This window comes from Dama dama, chromosome 21 (genome assembly GCF_033118175.1).
Source record: "Dama dama isolate Ldn47 chromosome 21, ASM3311817v1, whole genome shotgun sequence".
Classification (NCBI taxonomy): Eukaryota; Metazoa; Chordata; class Mammalia; order Artiodactyla; family Cervidae; genus Dama; species Dama dama.
The window spans coordinates 12,034,562-12,058,659 of NC_083701.1; the positions used below are offsets into that span (position 1 = coordinate 12,034,562).

A 24,098-nucleotide genomic window follows, 5' to 3' on the forward strand; every position below is an offset into this window, starting at 1 on the left:
AGCACATTTTTATGATTTTATGATGTAATCTTCAAAAGCTTTTCCCTTGAATAGGAAGCAAGGGTGTTTAGTAAGGAGAAGAACCTCAACAATGAGATGTTTACCAAGAGCAATAATTGTGAATTATGTTACAGTTCTCTTAAAGCCTATGTAAAAGGTTGAATGCGTTATCTCATTGAATTTTTTCATCCCCAGCCTGTGATGCTGTTATCTTTTCCTTCACTTGCCACTAAAGAAAATGAAACAGAGAAGATAAGTGAATTACCCACAATCTTTCAACCTCTGAGTGACAGGGCCAGGTCACAAATCCATGTACAACCTTTAAAGTGGGTCAGCAGGTTTTCAAACCTTTGCATTGGGGAAAGGTGCTCTTGTAGGTGTGAAATCCATTCTTTCTGAAGGAAGAAGGGGATAAAAAGCAGCGAGCACAAGAATGTCTCTTATGACTCATTAGTCAACTTCAGGCGGACCTCTGTTTCAGAAGGGAAATCATTATTGCGGTTGCTACCAGGCTGATACGCACAAGATGTACACTCCCTCCACGCTGCAGTGCTGTCTCACTTTGCCCTGGACACTCAGCCTCTGAAATAATACAGCCAATGGGACACTTTAATGGCACATATGTTGTAAAATGCATAAAGGCTGAGAACGTGTTTCCGAGCACTGCTTCTGTTTCCATCTCTTAAACAGATTGTGTGTGCAGTCTGGCCAGTTGCCCGCAGCATTCTACCTGCTGCGCTGGAGAAGGCTGAGCCTCCATGGAGAAAGAGGCTCCATTGTACAGAACATTCTCCCATACGCAAGCTCCGAGAGACTTCATGCCAGGCACAGGACACAGAATATGCTGATAATTAAGTGTCCAAGGTGAGTGGTGAAAATGGAAGAGGGGAGGTGGTATATGTGAAACTAAAGATGTAAAGCATTACAAAGAAGCACACCTAAATGCAGTCACTGGAATGAATCAAGTGAAAGTAAGTTGAAACAAGAGAACAGTGCTAAATTCACCAAATGTAAACACATTTTGGGGACAAGATCTTGCTTGTGTTAACCCACCAACTCTGGTGGCCAATGATGTATCTGGCCACCAATACACTATTTCTGAGTGGTCAACTCACTTGGACTGGAATTTCAATCTCTGTTGCTTTCTTTAATGTCTGTATGACTGTGGGTTGGTTAATTAAACTTTTAAATCTCAGTTTCTTTGTTTGGAAAATGGGGGTAATTATACATACCACTCAGGGTTTTTTTTTGTTGTTGTTGACAAGTGTGTTATATTTTCTATCCAAACTGGTTTAGGTCAGTGTTTGGAAAATAGATGTTTATCTTATCTCTAGTAGCTGCTGTAATCAGAATCGCCATCTTCATTAATTTATATTTCCAACTTCCATGCTTAACAAAAGGATCGCTGCTAAATGTTGAGTGCACTTGTTAAATTTTAAATCAAATTTAATGGGGCAGAATTTACATACAATAAAGCACTCAGTTCAGGTGTAAAGTTCAGTGACTTTTGATAATTCTACACCTTCTTGTAATCACCACTGCCATCAAAATAGGGAAAATTCTGATGCTAAGATGTTCTCTACTGACCCTTTGTGGTCAATGACCCTCAACTTCCAGCCCATGCAATTACTGGTCTGCTTTCTGTTACTGTGTGTATAGCACACTATTTGTTTCTTTCCTTTTCACACACTTTGGGTTTTTATTTGCTCTTCTATATCCAGCTTTTTAATATGTGAATTTAGGTAATTGACTTTACCGTTTACTTTTCCTGCTTTAACCACATCTCAAAAATTGATATGTTTTAATTTTCATCCAGTTTGAAATACCTTCTCATTTCTCTTCTTGTTTCTTCTTCAAACTGTTCCTTTAGCAATGTATTATTGATTTCATACACATGTGGGCAATTTCGAGTTATCTTGCTATCTTCTGATAATTTCAGTTTTAATTCTATTGTGATCGAAGAGCATGCTCAGATTTATTTCAGTTGTTTAAAATTTGAGACTTCTATTATGGCTAAGGACATCATGGTAAAAGTGAATATTCTCTTAAGAAGGTAGATCTCATGTTAACTTTTCTTACCACAATAAACTTGAAAAAAATTAGAAAATGGCATTTGTATTTACCCATGTATTTACCATATTTGGCACTCTACAGTCTTTTGTGTTGATACAACTTTCCTTTTAATATCATTTCTATTCTTCCTTTAACTCCTTTAATTTTTATTTTTTGTATACCATATCTGTTAGCAGCAAATTCTTGCAGCCTTTGTATGTCTAAAAAGTCTTTATTTTTACCTAAGTTTTGAAAAGTATTTTTTTCTGGAGATAGAAAAGTGTTTTTCTTTCAGTACTTTTAAGACTGTAAGCCATTTTCTCTGATTCATATGGTGCTAAACATTCTTATCTCTTATCTTTATTTCTATTCCTCTGTAAATAATAACTTTTTTCTATAGAAGATTTTGAGGTATTATTACTGGTTTCTAGAATTTGGTTATTATCATTGATTTTCTTTAATTCTGTCCCCTTTTTCTGTGTTTTCTCTCATACTTTTTGGATAAATAAAGTCCAAAATCCTTTGCTAATCATACAAAATCCTTCCACATCTAGTCCCTGGTGACCTCAACTTTATGGCTTATAACTCCTCTGCCCTGAACTAATGTGCTCTCATACCTCCCAAGTCTCCACAACATTTTATAACTTCATTTAGTCTATTCATCAGTCTTTCAACCTACTGCAGTGGAGGTTTTCTGGCTTTTCCAGATATGTTTTCCAGTCTTATTGCCTGCTGTATGCCTAGGACACTCTTCTGTAGGGGCTGCATTAATGGGAGTCTTTGCTTCTTTTCATCTGATTGAGAAGAGATCAAGAGTAGGAGATGTGATGGACTGCATGTGTTTCCCCAATATTTGTATGTTGAAGCTTAAACTCTTAGTGTGAAGTTATATCTGAAGATAGGGCTTTTAGAGGGTGATTAAATCTAAATTATATCTTAAGAGTGGGGTCCTAATTAGGCAGAGATGGTGGCCATATAAGAAGAAAGTTTGCTTTATCCATGTACATGCAAGGAGGAAAGCTGTTGTGGGGACCTAGTAAGGTGACCACCTCTCACCAGACACTGACCTTGCTGACGCCTTGATATTGGACTTCCGGTGTGTAGAACTGTGATAAAAAAGATTTCAGTTGTCTGTCTCTCAGTCTATGGTGTTTTTCAAGTAGCCTTAGCAAATGAATAAAGGAACTGACTAACACTAATAGGTATAAAATATATCCTTGGAAGGAAACACATGTTAGAATCAAACGCCAAAACTGAAAGACTCTGTGTGTATTTGTGTGTGTGTGTGTGTGTGTGTGTGTGTGTGTGTACTTACTTGGCACACTAGAGAATATTATGAGAAAGAAGACAGATATGCCTCTTGATGTCTTACAGTTCATGGTCCAGTGGAAATACAGTCAGATGTTCGTGAATTTTCCTCACTTGGTTCACCTTGTATATATTTATGGGAATCTGTAAAGAGGAGTTAGAAGGTGGTTAACAGAAATTTCTGAGTTTCACCAATAGAACTACCAGTTACTGTACAATTTCCTCAGCTATAAAATGGATTAATGAGATCACATATAGTCATTGAACACATAATTATTGAGTGTTTGCAAATGCCAACTAAAAGATGTAGAATACTAAACAGAAACTGAAATGTCATTTCTCATAATTTATAATCTAATCAGGTAATACAGTAACTGAAGTCTATTAAAACCTCAAATTTTACTTATATTACCTTTATAAATGTTGTTTCTAATGACATACATGTGTGTTTTCCTCTGTCCTTATAATCCGCGGCTTCCACTCAGTTAATCCTCATGGTCACAGACCGTTTTAGTTACTTCTGTATCTCTGATAGTCTGGGCCAGTGTACTTAGTGAATACACTAAGACTATCTCTGATAGTCTGGTGTGTACTTAGTGAATACATGAATGAATTAAAATATTTTAATAAGCACTGTTATGCTATGGGCTATTTCCATAGGTAATTCTATTGATAACCACATTTAAAGCTTTTCCCCAAGACTATTGCCAAGTGAACCAGATATGTTTATTACTTTTTTTGAGTGCATGGCCTTGTTTGAAATTTTTAGAACTCTACTTCAAATGATGAGAGTTGCCTTGAGGGGTCAAGGGAGGTTAAAAATCTTTAGTAAATATCTAGGATCCAGTCTAGTACTTGATACATAGTATAAGCTCCATTCAGAGAACTAAGATCATGGCATCCAACTCAACATTCAGGAAAGATTTCAAAAACTTAGCATTAAGATCCAACTCAGCATTCAGAAAACTAAGATCATGGCATCTTAGCCTATCACTTTATGGAAAATAGATGGGGAAACAATGGAAACAGTGACAGAATTTATCTTTGGGGGGCTTCAAAATCACTGCAGTTGGAGACTGCAGCCATGAAATGAAAAGATGCTTGTTCCTTGGAAGAAAAACTATGACCAACCTAGGCAGCATATTAAAAAGCAGAGACATTACTTTGCTGACAAAGGTCTATCTAGTCAAAGCTATGGTTTTGCCAGTAGTCATATATGGATGTGAGAGTTGGACTCTAAAGAAAGCTGAGTGCTGAAGAATTGATGCGTTTGAACTGTGGTGTTGGAGAAAGCTCCTGAGAGTCCCCTGGACTGTGAGGAGATCAAACCAGTCAATCCTCAAGGAAATCAGTCCTGAATATTCAGTGGAAGAACTGATGCTGAAGCTGAAACTCCAATACTTTGGCCACCTGATATGAGGAATGACTCATTGGAAAAGATCCTGATGCTGGGAAAGATTGAAGGCAGGAGGAGAAGGAGATGACAGAGGATGAGATGGTTGGATAGCATCACCGAATCAAAGGACATGAGTTTGAGTAAACTCCGGGAGTTGGTGATGGACAGGGAGGCCTGGTGTGCTGCAGTCCATGGGGTCACAGAGCTGGACACAAATGAGCAACTGAATTGAACAAGCTCCGTAAATGCTTGATGAATTGAATTTGAATAAGAAACTATCATTTAGAACCTATGTGTAGTGTCCATCCCCCTTAGCTTTGGGGTCAGGAAAGGTTAATTGTCCAAGTTCATCAGATATAGGGGTTTCCCTGGTGGCTCAGCTGATAAAGAATCCACCTATAATGCAGTGATCCCTGAGTTTGGAAGACCCCCTGGAGAAGGGAAAAGCTACCCACTCCAGTATTCTGGCCTGGAGAATTCCAGGGACTGTAGAGTCCATTGGATTGCAAAGAGTTGGACATGACTGTGTGACTTTGACTTTCACGTCAGATATAGTAGGAGCAGGACTAAGGACCAGATACCTTAATTTCCATCCCTTATCAGGCACACTAGTGAAGGAAAGCTATTCCCTCACCAGAATATCAGCAGGGAATTAGGCATTGTAAAATCTACATACAATCGTATAGAAACATGTGATACTGGAAAAGTCTTAGTTATGAAGCTTTGAAAATGAGCATTCCTTGTTAAACAAATGCCAACAGTAATGGAGGAGATAATGTGGCCCAAACTCAGAAGCTTTGGACCACAGACATTCTTAGACTTAGGGTGGTTTGACTTGGGAATTTTTTTTTTTTTTTTTTGACTTTATGGTGGTGGGAAAGAGATAACCATTTGGTAGAAACTGTACTTAAAATTTTGAAACTTGATTTAACCTGCATTTTCCCCTCCTACCCCTGCCACCGGGCTAGCTATTTGCTATATTATAATCAAGTGCTACTGGGCAAAGAACTGCAGCTCCCAGTCAGTCCCACAGTGATCCATGAGGGTAAACAGCTGGTACATGACAAGTGTCCTGTACCCAACAACCATTCTGTTTTCCATTCAGTACAGCCATGAAATTAAAAGGCACTTACTCCTTGGAAGGAAAGTTATGGCCAACCTAGACAGCATATTAAAAAGCAGAGACATTACTTTGCCAACAAAGGTCAAGGCTATGGTTTTTCCAGTCGTCATGTGTGGATGTGAGAGTTGGACTGTAAAGAAAGCTGAGCGCCGAAGAATTTTTTTTTTTCTTTTCATTTATTTTTATTAGTTGGAGGCTAACTACTTTACAATATTGTAGTGCGTTTTACCATACATTGACATGAATCAGCCATGGATTTACATGTGTTTCCCATCCCGATCCCCGCTAACGCCTCCCTCTCCATCCCATCCCTCTGGGTCTTCCCAGTGCACCAGCCCTGAGCACTTGTCTCATGCATCCAACCTGTGCTGGTGGTCTGTCTCACCCTTGATAGTATACTTGTTTCAATGCTATTCTCTCAGAACATCCCACCCTTGCCTTCTCCCACAGAGTCCAAAAGTCTGTTCTGTACATCTGTGTCTCTTTTTCTGTTTTGCATATAGGGTTATCGTTACCATCTTTTTAAATTCCATATATATGTGTTAGTATATTGTATTGGTCTTTATCTTTCTGGCTTACTTCACTCTGTATAATGGGCTCCAGTTTCATCCATCTCATTAGAACTGATTCAAATGAATTCTTTTTAATGGCTGAGTAATATTCCATGGTGTATATGTACCATAGCTTCCTTATCCATTCGTCTGCTTATGGACATCTAGTTTGCTTCCATGTCCTGGCTATTATAAACAGTGCTGCAATGAACATTGGGGTGCATGTGTCTCTTTCAGATCTAGTTTCCTCGGTGTGTGTACCCAGGAGTGGGATTGCTGGGTCATATGGCAATTCTATTTCCAGTTTTTTAAGGAATCTCCACACTGTTCTCCATAGTGGCTGTACTAGTTTGCATTCCCACCAACAGTGTAAGAGGGTTCCCTTTTCTCCACACCCTCTCCAGCATTTATTGCTTGTAGACTTTTGGATAGCAGCCATCCTGACTGGCCTGTAATGGTACCTTGTTGTGGTTTTGATTTGCATTTCTCTGATAATGAGTGATGTTGAGCATCTTTTCATGTGTTTGTTAGCCATCTGTATGTCTTCTTTGGAGAAATATCTGTTTAGATCTTTGGCCCATTTTTTGATTGGGTCATTTATTTTTCTGGAATTGAGCTGCAGGAGTTGCTTGTATATTTTTGAGATTAATCCTTTGTCTGTTGCTTTGTTTGCTATTATTTTCACCCAATCTGAGGGCTGTCTTTTCACCTTGCTTATAGTTTCCTTTGTTGTGCAAAAGCTTTTAAGTTTAATTAGGTCCCATTTGTTTATTTTTGCTTTTATTTCCAATATTCTTGGAGGTGGGTCATAGAGGATCCTGCTGTGATTTATGTCAGAGAGTGTTTTGCCTATGTTCTCCTCTAGGAGTTTTATAGTTTCTGGTCTTACATTTAGATCTTTAATCCATTTTGAGTTTATTTCTGTGTATGGTGTTAGAAAGTGTTCTAGTTTCATTCTTGTACAAGTGGTTGACCAGTTTTCCCAGCACCACTTGTTAAAGAGGTTGTCTTTTTTCCATTGTATATCCTTGCCTCCTTTGTCGAAGATAAGGTGTCCATAGGTTCATGGATTTATCTCTGGGCTTTCTGTTCTGTTCCATTGATCTATATTTCTGTCTTTGTGCCAGTACCATACTGTCTTGATGACTGTGGCTTTGTAGTATAGTCTGAAGTCAGGCAGGTTGATTCCTCCAGTTCCATTCTTCTTTCTCAAGATTACTTTGGCTATTCGAGTTTTTTTGTATTTCCATACAAATTGTGAAATTCTTTGTTCTAGTTCTGTGAAAAATACTGTTGGTAGCTTGATAGGGATTGCATTGAATCTATAGATTGCTTTGGGTAGTATAGCCATTTTGACAATATTGATTCTTCCAATCCATGAACACGGTATATTTCTCCATCTGTTTGTGTCCTCTTTGATTTCTTTCATCAGTAGTTTATAGTTTTCTATATATAGGTCTTTCGTTTCTTTAGGTAGATAAACAATACCATTGCAATGGTGAATGGTATTGTTTCCTTAATTTCTCTGTTTTCTCATTGTTAGTGTATAGGAATGCAAGGGATTTCTGTGTGTTAATTTTATATCCTGCAACATTACTGTATTCATTGATTAGCTGTAGTAATTTTCTGGTAGAGTCTTTAGGGTTTTCTATGTAGAGGATAATGTCATCTGCAAACAGTGAGAGTTTCACTTCTTCTTTTCCTATCTGGATTCCTTTAATTTCTTTTTCTGCTCTGATTGCTGTGGCCAAAACTTCCAACACTATGTTGAATAGTAGTGGTGAGAGTGGGCACCCTTGTCTTGTTCCTGACTTTAAGGGAAATGCTTTCAGGTTTTCACCATGGAAGATAATGTTTGCTGTGGGTTTGTCATATATAGCTTTTATTATGTTCAGGTATGTTCCTTCTATGCCTGCTTTCTGGAGAGTTTTAATCATAAATGGATGCTGAATTTTGTCAAAGGCTTTCTCTGCATCTATTGAGATAATCATATGGTTTTTATCTTTCAATTTGTTAATGTGGTGTATTACATTGATTGATTTGTGGATATTAAAGAATCCTTGCATTCCTGGGATAAAGCCCACATGGTCATGATGTATGATATTTTTAATATGTTGTTGGATCCTGTTTGCTAGAATTTTGTTAAGGATTTTTGCATCTATGTTCATCAGTGATATTGGCCTGTAGTTTTCTTTTTTTGCTGCATCCTTGTCTGGTTTTGGAATTAGGGTGATGGTGGCCTCATAGAATGAGTTTGGAAGTTTGCCTTCTTCTGCAATTTTCTGAAGAGTTTGAGTAAGATAGGTGTTAGCTCTTCTCTAAATTTTTGGTAGAATTCAGTTGTGAAGCCATCTGGTCCTGGACTTTTGTTTGCTAGAAGATTTCTGATTACACTTTCGATTTCCGTGTTCGTGATCGGTCTGTTAAGATCTTCTATTTCTTCCTGGTTCAGTTTTGGCAAGTTATACTTTTCTAAGAATTTGTCCATTTCTTCCAAGTTGTCCATTTTATTGGCATAGAGCTGCTGGTAGTAGTCTCTTATGATCCTTTGTATTTCAGTGTTGTCTGTTGTGATCTCTCCATTTTCATTTCTAATTTTGTTGATTTGGTTCTTCTCCCTTTGTTTCTTGATGAGTCTGGCTAACGGCTTGTCAATTTTATTTACCTTTTCAAAAAACCAGCTTTTAGCTTTGTTGATTTTTGCTATGGTCTCTTTTGTTTCTTTTGCATTTATTTCTGCCCTAATTTTTAAGATTTCTTTCCTTCTACTAACCCTGGGGTTCTTCATTTCTTCCTTCTCTAGTTGCCTTTGGTGTAGAGTTAGGTTATTTATTTGACTTTTTTCTTGTTTCTTGAGGTAAGCCTGTATTGCTATGAACCTTCCCCTTAGCACTGCTTTTACAGTGTCCCATAGGTCTTGGGTTGTTGTGTTTTCATTTTCATTTGTTTCTATGCATATTTTGATTTCTTTTTTGATTTCTTCTATGATTTGTTCATTATTCAGAAGCATGTTATTTAGCCTCCATATGTTGGAATTTTTAATAGTTTTTTTTCCTGTAATTGAGATCTAATCTTACTGCACTGTGGTCAGAAAAGATGACTGGAATGATTTCAATTTTTTTGAATTTTCCAAGACCAGATTTATGGCCCAGGATGTGATCTATTCTGGAGAGTTTCTATTGAAAGATCAGCTGTTATCCTTATGGGAATCCCCTTGTGTGTTATTTGTTGTTTCTCCCTTGCTGCTTTTAATATTTGTTCTTTGTGTTTGATCTTTGTTAATTTGACTAATATGTGTCTTGGTGTGTTTTGCCTTGGGTTTATCCTGTTTGGGACTCTCTGGGTTTCTTGGACTTGGGTGGCTATTTCCTTCCCCATTTTGGGGAAGTTTTCAGCTATTATCTCCTCGAGTATCTTCTCATGGCCTTTCTTTTTGTCTTCTTCTTCTGGGACTCCTATGATTCAAATGTTGGGACGTTTCACATTTTCCCAGAGGTCCCCGAGGTTGTCCTCATTTGTCTTAATTCTTTTTTCTTTTTTCTTCTGTGCTTCATTTATTTCCACCATTTTATCTTCTACCTCACTTATCCTATCTTCTGCCTCCATTAATCTACTCTTGGTTCCCTCCAGAGTGTTTTTGATCTCATTTGTTGCATTATTCATTTTTTTTTGCATTATTCATTTTTAATTGACTCTTTTTTATTTCTTCTAGGTCCTTGTTAAACGTTTCTTGCATCTTCTCAATACTTGTCTCCAGGTTATTTATCTGTAACTCCATTTTGTTTTCAAGATTTTGGATCATTTTTATTATCATTATTCTAAATTCTTTTTCAGGTAGATTCCCTATCTCCTCCTCTTTTGTTTAGCTTGGTGGGCATTTTTCATGTTCCTTTACCTGCTGGGTATTTCTCTGCCTTTTCATTTTGTTTAGATTGCTGTGTTTGGGGTGGCCTTTTTGTATTCTGGTAGTCTGTGGTTCCTTTTTATTGTGGAGGTTTCTCCCAGTGGGTGGGGCTGGGTATTTGGCTTGTCGAGGTTTGCTGTTTAGAGAAGCTTGTGTCGGTGTTCTGGTGGATGGAGCTGGATTTCTTCTCTCTGGAGTGCACTGGAGTGTCCAGTAGTGAGTTTTGAGATGGGTCTATGGGTTTGGTGTGACTTTGGGCAGCTTGTATATTGACGCTCAGGGCTATATTCCTGCATTGCTGGATAATTTGCGTGGTATGTCTTGCTCTGGAATTTATTGGCTCTTGGGTGGTGGTTGGTTTCAGTGTAGGTATGGAGGCTTTTGGATGATCTCTTATTAATTAATGTTCCCTGTAGTCAGGAGTTTTCTGGTGTTCTCCGGTTTTGGGCTTAAGCCTCTTGCCTCTGGGTTTCAGTCTTATTCTTTCAGTAGCCTCACGATTTCTCCCTCCATACAGCACTGATAATAAAACTTCTAGGTTAATGGTGAAAGGATTCTCCACAGTGAGGGACACCCAAAGAGGTTCACAGAGTTACATGAAGAAGAGGAGAGGGAGGAAGGAGATAGAGGTGAGCAGGAGGGGAAAAAGGAGGATTCAAGAGAGGAGAGACAGATCTAGTTGTACTCTGTTCCCTAAGTGTTCTCCGCAGCCCAGAATACCCACAGAGATTCACAGAATTGGATTGAGAAGAGAAAGGGGAGGGAGGAAATAGAGGTGATCTGGGGGAGAAAAAAGAGAATCAAAAGGGGGAGAGAGTGATCAAACCAGTAATCACACTCCTGAGTAAAAATGGGTACTGAAGGTTGGATTCTTAAATGTCCAAAATTGATATCAAATACTGAAAAACAAAGATTAAAAATCTAGAGTAGAGGTTAGACTCTTAAAAATACAATAGTAAAAAACCACAAAAACAAAAAAATTTAAGAAATATATATGGAGTTCGCTTTAAAAATAGGGTCCTTTTTTTTTTTTTTTTTTTGGCCAGGTTATAGTGGGTTATAAAAATGAAAATTAAGGAGTAATAGAGAAGTAATAGAGGACTTCAAAGAAAAAGTAAAAAAAGAAAGAGAAAAAATATTTTTTTTAAATTAAAAATAAAATAAATAGTAGTAAAAATATATCTAGGAATTTCTCTGGAGCTGCTGCAGGCAGTGTGGGTTCAGTTCAGTTTCAGATAGCTCCTTGTTCGAGCTTACACTTCTTGCTATCTATAGGCCCCTTCCAGTGTAGTCGGTGTTAACTACGGGGATTTTAATCTGTTGCACCGGTCACTTCTGAAGCGGTTTCCTTTGTTTCTTTGGCTTCTGTTTGCAGGTCTCTTCAGTGTCTAATTTCTGCCCTGACACACACGGGCAGAAGCGGTCTCTTGTTTAGGTTCGCTTGTTCAGTCGTGCTGTGGGGAGGGAAGGGCCCTGCAGACAAATGTCACTGGCCTGTGTGGGGAGCACTCGCAGTGTTGCGGCCACACTGGGTTTGCCCCCGCACAGGGCGGGTTTGTGTGCTTTCCCGATCTACACTGCTCAGGCTTCAGGCTGGTCTCCAGGGAGGGGGCCGTGAGTTGCGTGGACTTCCCAGGCCTAAGCCACTCAGAGTCAGGTTTTCAGGTATTCCACAAAAGCACAGACTTGGTTGGGCCTGCGTTTTGTGCCTTCCCCAGTCAGAGCAGCTCAGGCAGCCAGGAGCTTGACGGGCGCACTCTCCCCGGGTGCAGGGTGCCTTATCCCCTCTGCGGTCCCAGCCTCAGTTTCTGCACGCACCGGTGGGGTGCGCCTTGTGTCAGTTCTGGGGAGCTGGACTCTAGCTGCGACCCTCCCAGGGGATGTCGACCATCCAGAATCTCAAGAAGTCTTTGGTTAGAAGCTGGAAGCCTGTTTGCAGTTTGGTAGGGGATGCTGTCTCTGGGGCCGAGTGTGCCCCTTTCCCCTCCCCTCTGCCTCCTGCCTCTGGCAGGGGATGGGCCGGTCCGCTGCCAGGTAGCTCTTCTTTGGTATTTGCTCAGTCCTTCGTTCTGGGAACTGGAGGGTAGTGCCTAAGTTTAGGGCTTTTCCCAACTTAATTCTCTCTCTCTTGCTATCCCACAGTTTAAGTTGCTATCTCACGTTAGCTCCCCCCGATTGCCCTCAGGGCATTTGGCCCATCCCTTACTCTAAGCAATGCCACCCGCTCCTCTTTGTTCCGCCCCCACTTGCTGGTGGCGGATGCGAGCGTCTGGGGTACTTTTCTGCTGGGAGTTGCTTTTAGGCATGTAATCTGTGGGTTTTATTTATTTTTCCTCCCAGTTAGGTTGCCCTCTGAGATTCGAAAACTTCCCCCAGACCCGCCAGTGAGAGGGTTTCCTGGTGTTTGGAAATTTCCTCTATTATGACTCCCTTCCCAGGATGGATCTCCGTCCCTAACTCTATTGTCTCTCTTTTTATCTTTTATATTTTCTCCTACCTCCTTTCGAAGAGAATGGGCTGCTTTTCTGGGTGTCTGATGTCCTCTGCTAGCGGTCAGAAGTTTTTTTGTGGAGTTTGCTCAGCGTTCAAATGTTTGTTCGATGAATTTGTGGGGGAAAAAGTGGTCTCCCTGTCCTATTCCTCCGCCATCTTCAGCGCCGAAGAATTGATGCTTTTGAACTGTGGTGTTGGAGAAGACTCTTGAGAGTCCCTTGGACTGCAAGGAGATCCAACCAGTCCATCCTAAAGGAGATCAGTCCTGGGTGTTCATTGGAAGAACTGATGTTGAAGCTGAAACTCCAATACTTTGGCCACCTGATGCGAAGGGCTGACTTATTTGAAAAGACCCTGATGCTGGGAGGGATTGAGGGCAGGTAGAGAAGGGGACAACAGAGGATGAGATGGTTGACTGGCATCACCGACTCCATGGACATGAATTTGGGTGGACTCCAGGAGTAAGTGATGGACAGGGGGTCCTGGCGTGCTGCAGTCCATGAGGTTTACAAAGAGTCAGACATGACTGAGCAACTAAACTGAACTGAACTGACAGTATTTAATCAATTACTTGAGATATTCAACACTATAAACTTTGTGTTAGTTTTGCCCAGTTGTAGGCTAACACAACATGAGCATGTTTAAGGTAAGCCAGGCTAAGCTATACTGTCTGATGAGGTAGGTGTATGAAATGCCCTTTGATCTCAGATATTTTCAACCTATAGTGGGTTTATCAGGATGTAGCCCATTGTAGATCAAAGAAGCTCTGTATTTAGTTTTCCTTGTGAGGCTTTGCCCAAGTCTTTAGAAATAGAATATAGATCCTAGAGTAAAGCACATCAGGGTCCCTGTTTCATTAAGTTACTGTTTAACAAGGACACGTAGCTTGTCTTCTGTAAGCCTGACTTGCCTTTTGCATGATAGGGAACCTACTCCTTTCTCACAATGTTGTACAAGTACAGCATTTAGAGAAATGTCTTAGGAAATGGTAATGACCCCACTCACCAGCCTCCAAGCAAAAGATAGGGCTGGGAGTGTGTTTAGACAGGTAGGCAGTTCCACATAATAACTAAGATTAAGAGTCATGCACTTATGGATTTGAATGCTAGTTCTGCCATTTGCACCTTTGGGACTTGGGGAAGTGACTCAGCCTCTCCATAGAAGACAGAATTGACCAGTTATACTGCTGGAGTGCATACCATGATGCCTTTCCCAGATTCCTTTTCAGGAATGACAGTGAAAAGTGAAAGTGAAAGCTGCTCAGTCATGTCCAACTCTTTGCAATCCCATGGACTATACAGTCCATGGAATTCTCCAGGCCAGAATACTGGAGTGGGTAGCCATTCCCTTCTCTAGGGGATCTTCCAAACCCAGGGATCAAACCCAGGTCTCCCACATTGCAGGTGGATTTGTTATCAGCTGAGTCACAAGGGAAGCCCAAGAGAACTGATTTTTCCAACTGCTGTGAGTAGTCCTAGCTGCTGACTCTCAGCTCAAGTCCTCCACAAGAGTTACCCTTGGTGAGAGTTCCTCACCCAGCATCACAACCCCCTCCTTGGGCAGCTCTTATTTGTGACTCATTGCTTTGGGGGCATAAAGTCTCAGCCCCTGTCTCCAGGTTGTGACAACTGTAAGAGGCCAGTGTAGCTTCAGAGCTCCCCATGGAGCCAGTTGAGCCCTGTGGGGGCCATCTGTAGCCCATCTTCTGTTACTGCCTGATTCTGGTTCTTTCTCTTGCTCCATGGTGTTTATTCTGATAGCATTTCCCAGTACAATGGTCTGTGATGCCAGTCTCAGATAGTTTTTCCATGGGGAAACAGTCTGCAACAGACATGCAAGTAACCAAAATCCCCAAATCTCAGTGACTAAGTATTTATCTACACAGTTCAGCTCTTCTCCACGTGGTCACTTGATGATTTAGACTGATGAAGGCTCTGTTGATGCCTTGTAGCTTTTGAAACAAGCAGAATCTCTAGCTGAAAGTCCCTGCCACAGCTGGGAGAGCATCATCGGCTCCTATATGCATTGTTCTGAAAGAGATCTGTGACCCTTCCATGCAGACCCTGAACAGACTCTGAGAATGAATGCAGTCACCAAGTCAAGTTGGAAAAATGCTAACCATTTCAGTAGTCAGGTAGGAATAGAAATTGTGGGGCAAATTTTCAACAAGGAAGACTGTTGCAGAGTGACAGATGTTATAAATTGGTGGGAGCAAAGGCTCAGGACAATATTTTCCTTTTCCTTTTTACATTTTTGCCACATTCACCCATTTTTATAATATGTTCCTGAGTTTCACTGTACTGGTAGGTTTACAGACACACTTATTTGTTGAAAGAAAAATCTTAATATTAAAAAGCACGATGAAAGAAAGATGAGAATTATTCTTTGGAGGTCTGACATAATATATCAGTTCAGTCACTCAGGTGTGTCCAACTCTTTACAGCCCCGTGGACTGCAGCACACCAGGCTTCCCTGTCCATCACCAACTCCTGGAGCTTGCTGAAATTCACGTCCATTGGGTCGGTGATGCTCTCCAACCATCTCATCCTCTGTCGTCTCCTTCTCCTCCTGCCTTCAATCTTTCCCAGCATCAAGGTCTTCTCTAATGAGTCAGTTCTTCACATTAGGTGGCCAAAGTATTGGAGCTTCAGATTCAGTCCTTCCAATGAATAGTCAGGGTTGATTTCCTTTAGGGTTTACTGGTTTGATCTCTTTGCAGTCCAAAGGACTCTCGAGAGCCTTCTCCAACACCAACACCACCAGTTCAAAAACATTAATTCTTCTGTGCTCAGCTTTCTTTAGAGTCCAATTCTCACATTCATACACGACTACTGGAAAAACCAGGAGCTTTGACCAGATGGACCTTTGTCAGCAAAGTAATGTCTCTGTTTTTTAAAACACTGTCTAGGATGGTCATAGCTTTTCTTCCAAGGAGCAAGTGTCTTAATTTCATGACTATAGTCTTAATCTGCAGTGGTTTTGGAGCCCAATAAAATAAAGTCTGTCTCTGTTTCCATTGTTTCCCCATCTATAAGCCATGAAGTGATGTGACCAGATGCCATGATCTTAGTTTTTTGAATGTTGAGATTTAAGCCAGCTTTTTCTCTCCTCTTTCACTTTCATCAAGAGGCTCTTTAGTTCCTCTTCACTTCCTGCCATAAAGGTGGTATCATCTGCATATGTGAGGTTATTGATATTTCTCCTGGCAATCTTGATTCCAGCTAGTGCTTCATCCAGCCTGACATTTTGCATGATGTATTCTGCATATAAGTTAAATAAGCAGGGTGACAAGATGCAGGTTTGACGTATTCCTTTCCCTATTTGTAACCAGTCTGTTGTTCCCTGTTCAGTTCTAACTGTTGCTTCTTGACCTGCATACAGATTTCTCAGGAGGCAGGTAATGTTGTCCAGTATTACCATCTCTTGAAGAATTTTCCACAGCTTGTTGTGATCTACGCAGTCAAAGGCTTTGGTGTCATCAATAAAGCAGATGTAGAGGTTTTCTGGAAGTCTCTTGCTTTTTCTATGATCCAGCGGATGTTGGCAATTTGATCACTGGTTCCTCTGCCTTTTCTAAATCTAGCTTGAACATCTGGAAGTTCATGGTTCACATATGGTTGAATCCTGACTTGGAGAATTTTGAGAATTACCTTGCTAGCGTGTGAGATGTGTGCAATTGTGTGGAACTTGGAACATTCTTTGGCATTGCCCTTCTTTGGGATTGGAATGAAAACTGACCTTTTCCAGTCCTGTGGCCACTGCTGAGTTTTCAAAATTTGCTGGCGTATTGAGTGCAGCACTTTTACAGCATTATCCTTTAGGATTTGAAATAGCTCACCTGGAATTCCATCACCTCCACTAGCTTTGTTCATAGTGATGCTTTCTAAGGCCCACTTGACTTCACATTCCAGGATGTCTGGCTCAAGGTTAATGATCACACCATCGTGATTATCTGGGTAGTGAAGATATTTTTTGTACAGTTCTTCTGTGTATTCTTGCTACCTTTTCTTAATATCTTCTGCTTCTGTTAGGTCCATATCATTTCTGTCCTTTATTGAGCCCATCTTTGCATGAAATTTTCCCTTGGTATCTCTAATTTTCTTGAAGAGATCTCTAGTCTTTCCTATTCTATTGTTTTCCTCTACTTCTTTGCACTGATCACTAAGTAAGGCTTTCTTATCTCTCCTTGCTATTCTTAGGAACTCTGCCTTCAAATGAGTATATCTTTCCTTTTCTCCTTTGCCTTTTTCTTCTCTTCTTTTCTCAGCTATTTGTAAGGCCTCCTCAGACAGCCATTGGCCTTTTTGCATTTCTTTTTCTTGGTAATGGTTTGATCACAGCCTCCTGTATAATATCACAAACCTCCATCCATAGTTTTTCAGGCACTCTGTCTCTCAGATCTAATCCCTTGAATCTATTTGTCACTTCCACTGTATAATCATAAAGGATTTGATTGAGGTCATACCTGGGTGGCCTAGTGGTTTTCCCTACTTTCTTCAATTTAAGTCTGAATTTTGCAACAAGGACTTCCTGATCTGAGCCACAGTCAGCTCCCAGTCTTGTTTTTGCTGACTGTATAGAGCTTCTCCATCTTTGGCTGTACAGAATATAATTAATCTGATTTTGGTATTGACCATCTGGTGATGTCCACGTGTAGAGTCTTCCCTTATGTTGTTGTAAGATGGTGTTTGCTATGACCAGTGCGTTCTCTTGGCAAAACTCTATTAGCCTTTGCCCTGCTTCATTTTGTACTCCAAGGCCAAATTTGCCTGTTACTACAGGTATCTCTTGACTTCCTACTTTTGCATTCCAGTCCCCCATAATGAAAGGACACCTTTTTTGGGTATTTGTAGATGGCCTTGTAGGTCTTTATAGAACTGTTCAGCTTCAGCTTCTTCAGCATTACTGGTTGGAGCATAGAATTGGATTACTGTGATAGTGAATGGTTTGCCTTGGAAACGAACAGAGATCATTCTGTCACTTTTGAGACTGTACCCAAATACTGCCTTTTGGACTCTTTTGTTGACTATGAGGACTACTCCATTTCTTCTAAGAGATTCTGGCCCAGTAGGTATAACGGTCATCTGAATTAAATTTGCCCATTCCAGTCCATTTTAGTTCACTGATTCCTAAAATGTTGATGTTCACTCTTGCCGTCTCCTATTTGACCACTTCTAATTTACCTTGATTCATGGACCTAACATTCCAGATTCCTATGCAGTATTGTTCTTTACAGCATCAGACTTTACTTCCATCACCAGTTACGCCAACAGCTGGGCGTTGTTTTTCTTTGGCTCCATCTTTTCCATCTTCTGGAATTATTCCTCCACTCTTCTCCAGTAGCATATTGGGCACTTGCCAATCTGGGGAGTTCATCTTTCAGTGTCATATCTTTTTGCCTTTTCATATTGTTCATGGGGCCCTAAAGGCAAGAATACTGAAGTGATTTGCCTTTCCCTTCTCCAGTGGACCAAGTTTTGTCAGACCTCTCCACCATGAACCCTGGGTGGCCCTACATGGCATGGCTCATAGTTTCAGTGAAACAAGGCTGTGGTCCATGTGATCAGTTTGATCAGTTTTCTGTGATTGTGGTTTTCATTGTGTCTGCCCTCTGATGGAAGGATAAGAGACTTATGGAAGCTTCCTGATGGGAGAGACTGACTGTGGGGGAAACTGGATCTTGTTCTGATGGGGTGGGGCCATGCTCAGTAAATTTTTAATCCAATTTTCTGTTGATGTGCAGGGCTGTGTTCCCTCCCAGTTGTTTGACCTGAGACCAAAGTATGGTGGAGGTAATGAAGATAATGGCAGCCTCCTTAAAAGGCCCCATGCATGTACTGCTGCACTCAGTGCCCCTGACCCTGGAGCACTACCTCCAGCCTATGCCTGCGCTGGAGACTTGGATACTCACAGGCAAGTCTGGGTCAGTCTCTGTACAGTCACTGCTCCATTTTGTTTTGTTTGCTCCGTTTTATTACAGAACTTACACAGGACTGGGGAAACAGACTCTTGGAGTGCACAAACAAAACCTTGTGCACACCAGGACCCAGGAGAAAGGAGCAGTGACCCCACAAGAGACTGACCTAGACATGACATAATATATATATATACTCATATATAAAACATGAGGAAAAGCCATTATGTTCTAACTAGAAAATGCTTTCTTCCAGAAGGCTGAACTTTGAGCACATTCTCTATTTGTTAAAAATGTCTATTAGCAAATGATAGGTAGGATAGGTCTAGCACCCAACTGATGCTTTCTTCTTGACAATCAGGAGATTTGAAAGGGGAGTCATGCTCTCACTGTGTTAATCTAGCTGATTGCATGTGGTCTTAGCATTCTTGTACTTACTAAAATCATCCCAAATTCTGAGAAACTCAGGACTCTGTCCAAGTTTTCAAGTACTGCACTTTTTTTCAAAGGATGAGTTTTTTTCTCCAGCTTTAAGATACAACTGAAATACAATGGTGTGTAAATCAAAGATGTGCAATGTGTATATATTGTGAAATGATCACTCAATAACACATCCTTCACCTTATATATTTACCATTTTTTTTTGGTGTGTGGTGAAAACCTTTAAGATGTACTCTCTTAGCATCTTTCAAGTGTATAATTCAGTATTGTTAAGTGTATTCACCTTGCTATACATCAGATTCTATAAACTTATTCACCTTATAACTGAAAGTGTGTACTCTTGGAGTACATTGCCAAATAACCTTTCACAAAGATTTGGCCAATTTAGTTTTCCACTAGCAGTATATGAAGATATATTTCAACAGTTTTGATAAAAAATAAGGCATTGCCAGTCTTCTAAAATATGCATTTCTGTGACTATTGATAATGAACTTTCTTTTCAATCTGTTGTCCTTTAGTCTTCTTCTTGCTCTTTGCCTGCCTTCTTTTTGTGATTACTTTTGTATCCTTTGACCTTTAAAAAAATCTAACCCTGTCTTTTCTTACTGATTTTAAGAGTTCTCTCTATATACTTGGGAACATTAATCTTTATGCTATCTTATATATTGCAAATATTTCTTTTTCTTTCTGCCATTTGCTTTTTAGTTCTGTTTATAGTAATGGGTGATAGTCGTGCTGTTGGTGATTGTTTTGTGGTGATGGTGGCTTAAGTGTTAATGATAGTGTTGTGTCATTTTACCTTCCACAAGTTTCAATTCTACCTGAATTTGCTATTATAGTTTCTGTCTTTGATGCCATTCTGGGAAAAAAGAAAGACCATTGCTATGGCAAAACTATATATTTTTTAAAGTGTGTATTTTGTCCTAAGGCTCTTATGATCATATACGTACCATGCACTCACATGCGTTTTATTTTTTAGTATATATTTTATTTATTTTACTGACTACACGGGACCTTCATCACTATGTTTGGGCTTTGGTTGTAGCAAGTGGGCGCTACTCTCCAGTTGCGGCGTCCAGGCGTGTCATCTCAGCGGTGGCCTCTCTCGTGGAGCATGGGTTCTAGAGCACAAGGCTCAGTAGTTGTGGCACATGGGCTCAGTTGCTCTGTGGCATGTGAAAGCTTCCCCGACCAGGGATTGAACCAGTGCTCCTTGCATCACAAGGCGGACTCTTAACCACTGGGCCACCAGGGAAACCTCTTCATATGCATTTTAATCTTACTATCTGGAATTAACTTGATAATGAAGTGTGTCATAGAGTCAAAGAACCTGGATACCATCACTCATTGCGCGCGTGTGTGTATCTGACTCTTTGTGACCCTATGGACTGTAGCCCACCAGGCTCCTCTCTCCATGGGATTCTCCAGACAAGGATACTAGAAAGGGTTGCCATTTCCTCCTCCAGGGGATCTTCCTGGCTTAGGGATCAAATCTGAGTCTCCTGTGCATTGGCAGGCTGATTCTTTACCACTAATCCCCTTGGGAAGTCCCCTATCACTCATTATCTCAGATTAAAAGATGAAACTGGTGATATTGTTCCTGATTAGGGAGAGCCATGCTCCTGACCTGGTGCAGGTGGTGGGTCTTACAGCGCCCTGGGGAAGTGTGGAGGTTGAACTGGTGCGTTTTAGGGAGATAAGTGGTCTGGTATCTGCATAAGGAGGGTTACTTGGGGGAAACTGCTGCTGATTGACTCTCTGAGATGTGTTTCCTGGAGAGAGTCAGTTCCTGATAAGCTGTCTTGACAGAGCCAGGGGCTGTCACTGATTGATTGGTTTGAAAAAGTAAGTTCACTGAGGGGAGTTGTTGCTGATTAATGTAACAGGTTTAAAAGCAGTTCTTGTGGTTCCCTGTTAACATAGCTACAGACAAGTCAGCCTTCCTCTACTATTGTAGGAACTTTTACAATTCTCAGTGGGGATCTGTTTTCTCGCTCCCCCCCCCCCCGCCCCGCCCCCAGCCCCCGCACCAAGTGATGTGAAGGGAAGGGGAGATTTTTATTGTTTTCATGTGTATTTCTTTTTCCAATGTGATTTTTTTGAGGTTAGGAAGTGTGCTTCCTTTTCCCTTTATTTGTAGTTCCAAACAGAGTGCTAGGATGTGAAAATGTTCCATAAATGGAATTCTGGGTGCCAGACTGTCAAGTATCAGCCAAGGTGATGGCCATAAACAACTAAATGATAATGAATTCATGGATTTGAATTTTGGCATTGGGAAGATCCTTCAAAAATTACCAACAACCACTGCTTCGTATTCCCAGTTACACTCCCGTTTATTTCTGAGGAAGTGAAAGTGTTAGTCACTCAGTCATGTCTGACTCTTTGCAGCCCCATGGACTGTAGCCTGCTAGGCTCCTCTGACAGCCTCCTCTGTCCATGGAATTCTCCAAGAAAGAATAATATACCACCCGAATACTAGTCATTCCTTTCTCTAGAGGATCCTCCTGACCCAGGGATTGAACCTGGTTCTCCTGCATTGCAGGTAGATTCTTTATCATCCAAGCCACCAGAAAAGCTATATTTGAAAAGGCAGGCATAAATGATGAAAATCAGAAGCATTCATAATAATGCTTTCCATCATCAGAACACCCAGTATTATGTAGGACTTATAGCAGCAGTCAGTGTTAAGTGGTTTACATGGGCTGCTTCATGAGAGTTTCAAAATAGTCCTTTAAGGTCTAATAAGTCCCCTATATATGAATGAGTTCTGTTCTGAGAGTGCATTCTTTTTTTCTTTCTTTTTTTTTTTTTTTTCTGAGAGTATATTCTTTTTTTTTTTTTTCTTATTGCATCTCGGTGGTTTTTCTTTTCTTTTTTTTTTAAATTTAATTTAATTTTATTTTTTTCATTTATTTTTATTAGTTGGAGTCTAATTACTTTACAATACTGTAGTGGTTTTTGCCATACACTGACATGAATCAGCCATGGATTTACAAGTATTCCCCATCCCAATCCCCCCTCCCACCTCCCTCTCCACCCGATTCCTCTGGGTCTTCCCAGTGAACCAGGCCCGAGCACTTGTCTCATGCATCCAGCCTGGGCTGGTGATCTGTTTCACCCTAGATAATATACATGTTTCAATGCTGTTCTCTCGAAACATCCCACCCTTGCCTTCTCCCACAGAGTCCAAAAGTCTGTTCTGTACATCTGTGTCTCTTTTTCTGTTTTGCATATAGGGTTATTATTACCATCTTTTTAAATTCCATATATATGTGTTAGTATACTGTATTGGTCTTTATCTTTCTGGCTTACTTCACTCTGTATAATGGGCTCCAGTTTCATCCATCTCATTAGAACTGATTCAAATGAATTCTTTTTAATGGTTGAGTAATATTCCGTGGTGTATATGTACCACAGCTTCCTTACCCATTCATCTGCTGATGGGCATCTAGGTTGCTTCCATGTCCTGGCTATTATAAACAATGCTGCAATGAACATTGGGGTGCACGGGTCTCTTTCAGATCTGGTTTCCTCAGTGTGTATGCCCAGAAGTGGGATTGCTGGGTCATATGGCAATTCTATTTCCAGTTTTTTAAGGAATCTCCACACTGTTCTCCATAGCGGCTGTACTAGTTTGCATTCCCACCAACAGTGTAAGAGGGTTCCCTTTTCTCCACACCCTCTCCAGCATTTATTGCTGTAGACTTTTGGATAGCAGCCATCCTGACTGGTGTGTAATGGTACCTCATTGAGGTTTTGATTTGCATTTCTCTGATAATGAATGATGTTGAGCATCTTTTCATGTGTTTGTTAGCCATCTGTATGTCTTCTTTGGAGAAATGTCTGTTTAGTTCTTTGGCCCATTTTTTGATTGGGTCATTTATTTTTCTGGAATTGAGCTGCAGGAGTTGCTTGTATATTTTTGAGATTAATCTTTTGTCTGTTGTTTCATTTGTTATTATTTTCTCCCAATCTGAGGGCTGTCTTTTCACCTTGCTTATAGTTTCCTTTGTTGTACAAAAGCTTTTAAGTTTAATTAGGCCCCATTTGTTTATTTTTGCTTTTATTTCCAATATTCTTGGAGGTGGGTCATAGAGGATCCTGCTGTGATTTATGTCAGAGAGTGTTTTGCCTATGTTCTCCTCTAGGAGTTTTATAGTTTCTGGTCTTACATTTAGATCTTTAATCCATTTTGAGTTTATTTTTGTGTATGGTGTTAGAAAGTGTTCTAGTTTCATTCTTGTACAAGTGGTTGACCAGTTTTCCCAGCACCACTTGTTAAAGAGGTTGTCTTTTTTCCATTGTATATTCTTGCCTCCTTTGTCAAAGATAAGGTGTCCATAGGTTCGTGGATTTATCTCTGGGCTTTCTGTTCTGTTCCATTGATCTATATTTCTGTCTTTGTGCCAGTACCATACTGTCTTGATGACTGTGGCTTTGTAGTAGAGTCTGAAGTCAGGCAGGTTGATTCCTCCAGTTCCATTCTTCTTTCTCAAGATTACTTTGGCTATTCGAGTTTTTTTGTATTTCCATACAAATTGTGAAATTCTTTGTTCTAGTTCTGTGAAAAATACTGTTGGTAGCTTGATAGGGATTGCATTGAATCTATAGATTGCTTTGGGGTAGTATAGCCATTTTGGCAATATTGATTCTTCCAATCCATGAACACGGTATATTTCTCCATCTGTTTGTGTCCTCTTTGATTTCTTTCATCAGTGTTTTATAGTTTTCTATGTATAGGTCTTTTGTTTCTTTAGGTAGATATACTCCTAAGTATTTTATTCTTTTTGTTGCAATGGTGAATGGTATTGTTTTCTTAATTTCTCTTTCTGTTTTCTCATTGTTAGTGTATAGGAATGCAAGGGATTTCTGTGTGTTAATTTTATATCCTGCAACTTTACTATATTCATTGATTA

The 24,098-nt window shown here is 40.2% G+C and overlaps 1 long non-coding RNA gene across 2 annotated transcripts in view; it reads left to right on the forward strand.

The window, feature by feature from the left end:
- The window catches only part of LOC133042265 (uncharacterized), a 301,029-nt gene that overhangs the window by 208,098 nt on the left and 68,833 nt on the right, over nt 1-24,098 (forward strand). The window contains exon 1 of one of the 2 annotated variants that reach the window (XR_009689460.1): nt 788-864. The exons of the other annotated variant lie outside the window; for it this stretch is intronic. This is a non-coding gene — a long non-coding RNA (uncharacterized LOC133042265). Of the gene's footprint in view, nt 1-787; nt 865-24,098 lie in introns of those variants that run through there. 2 annotated transcript variants of the gene reach the window in all.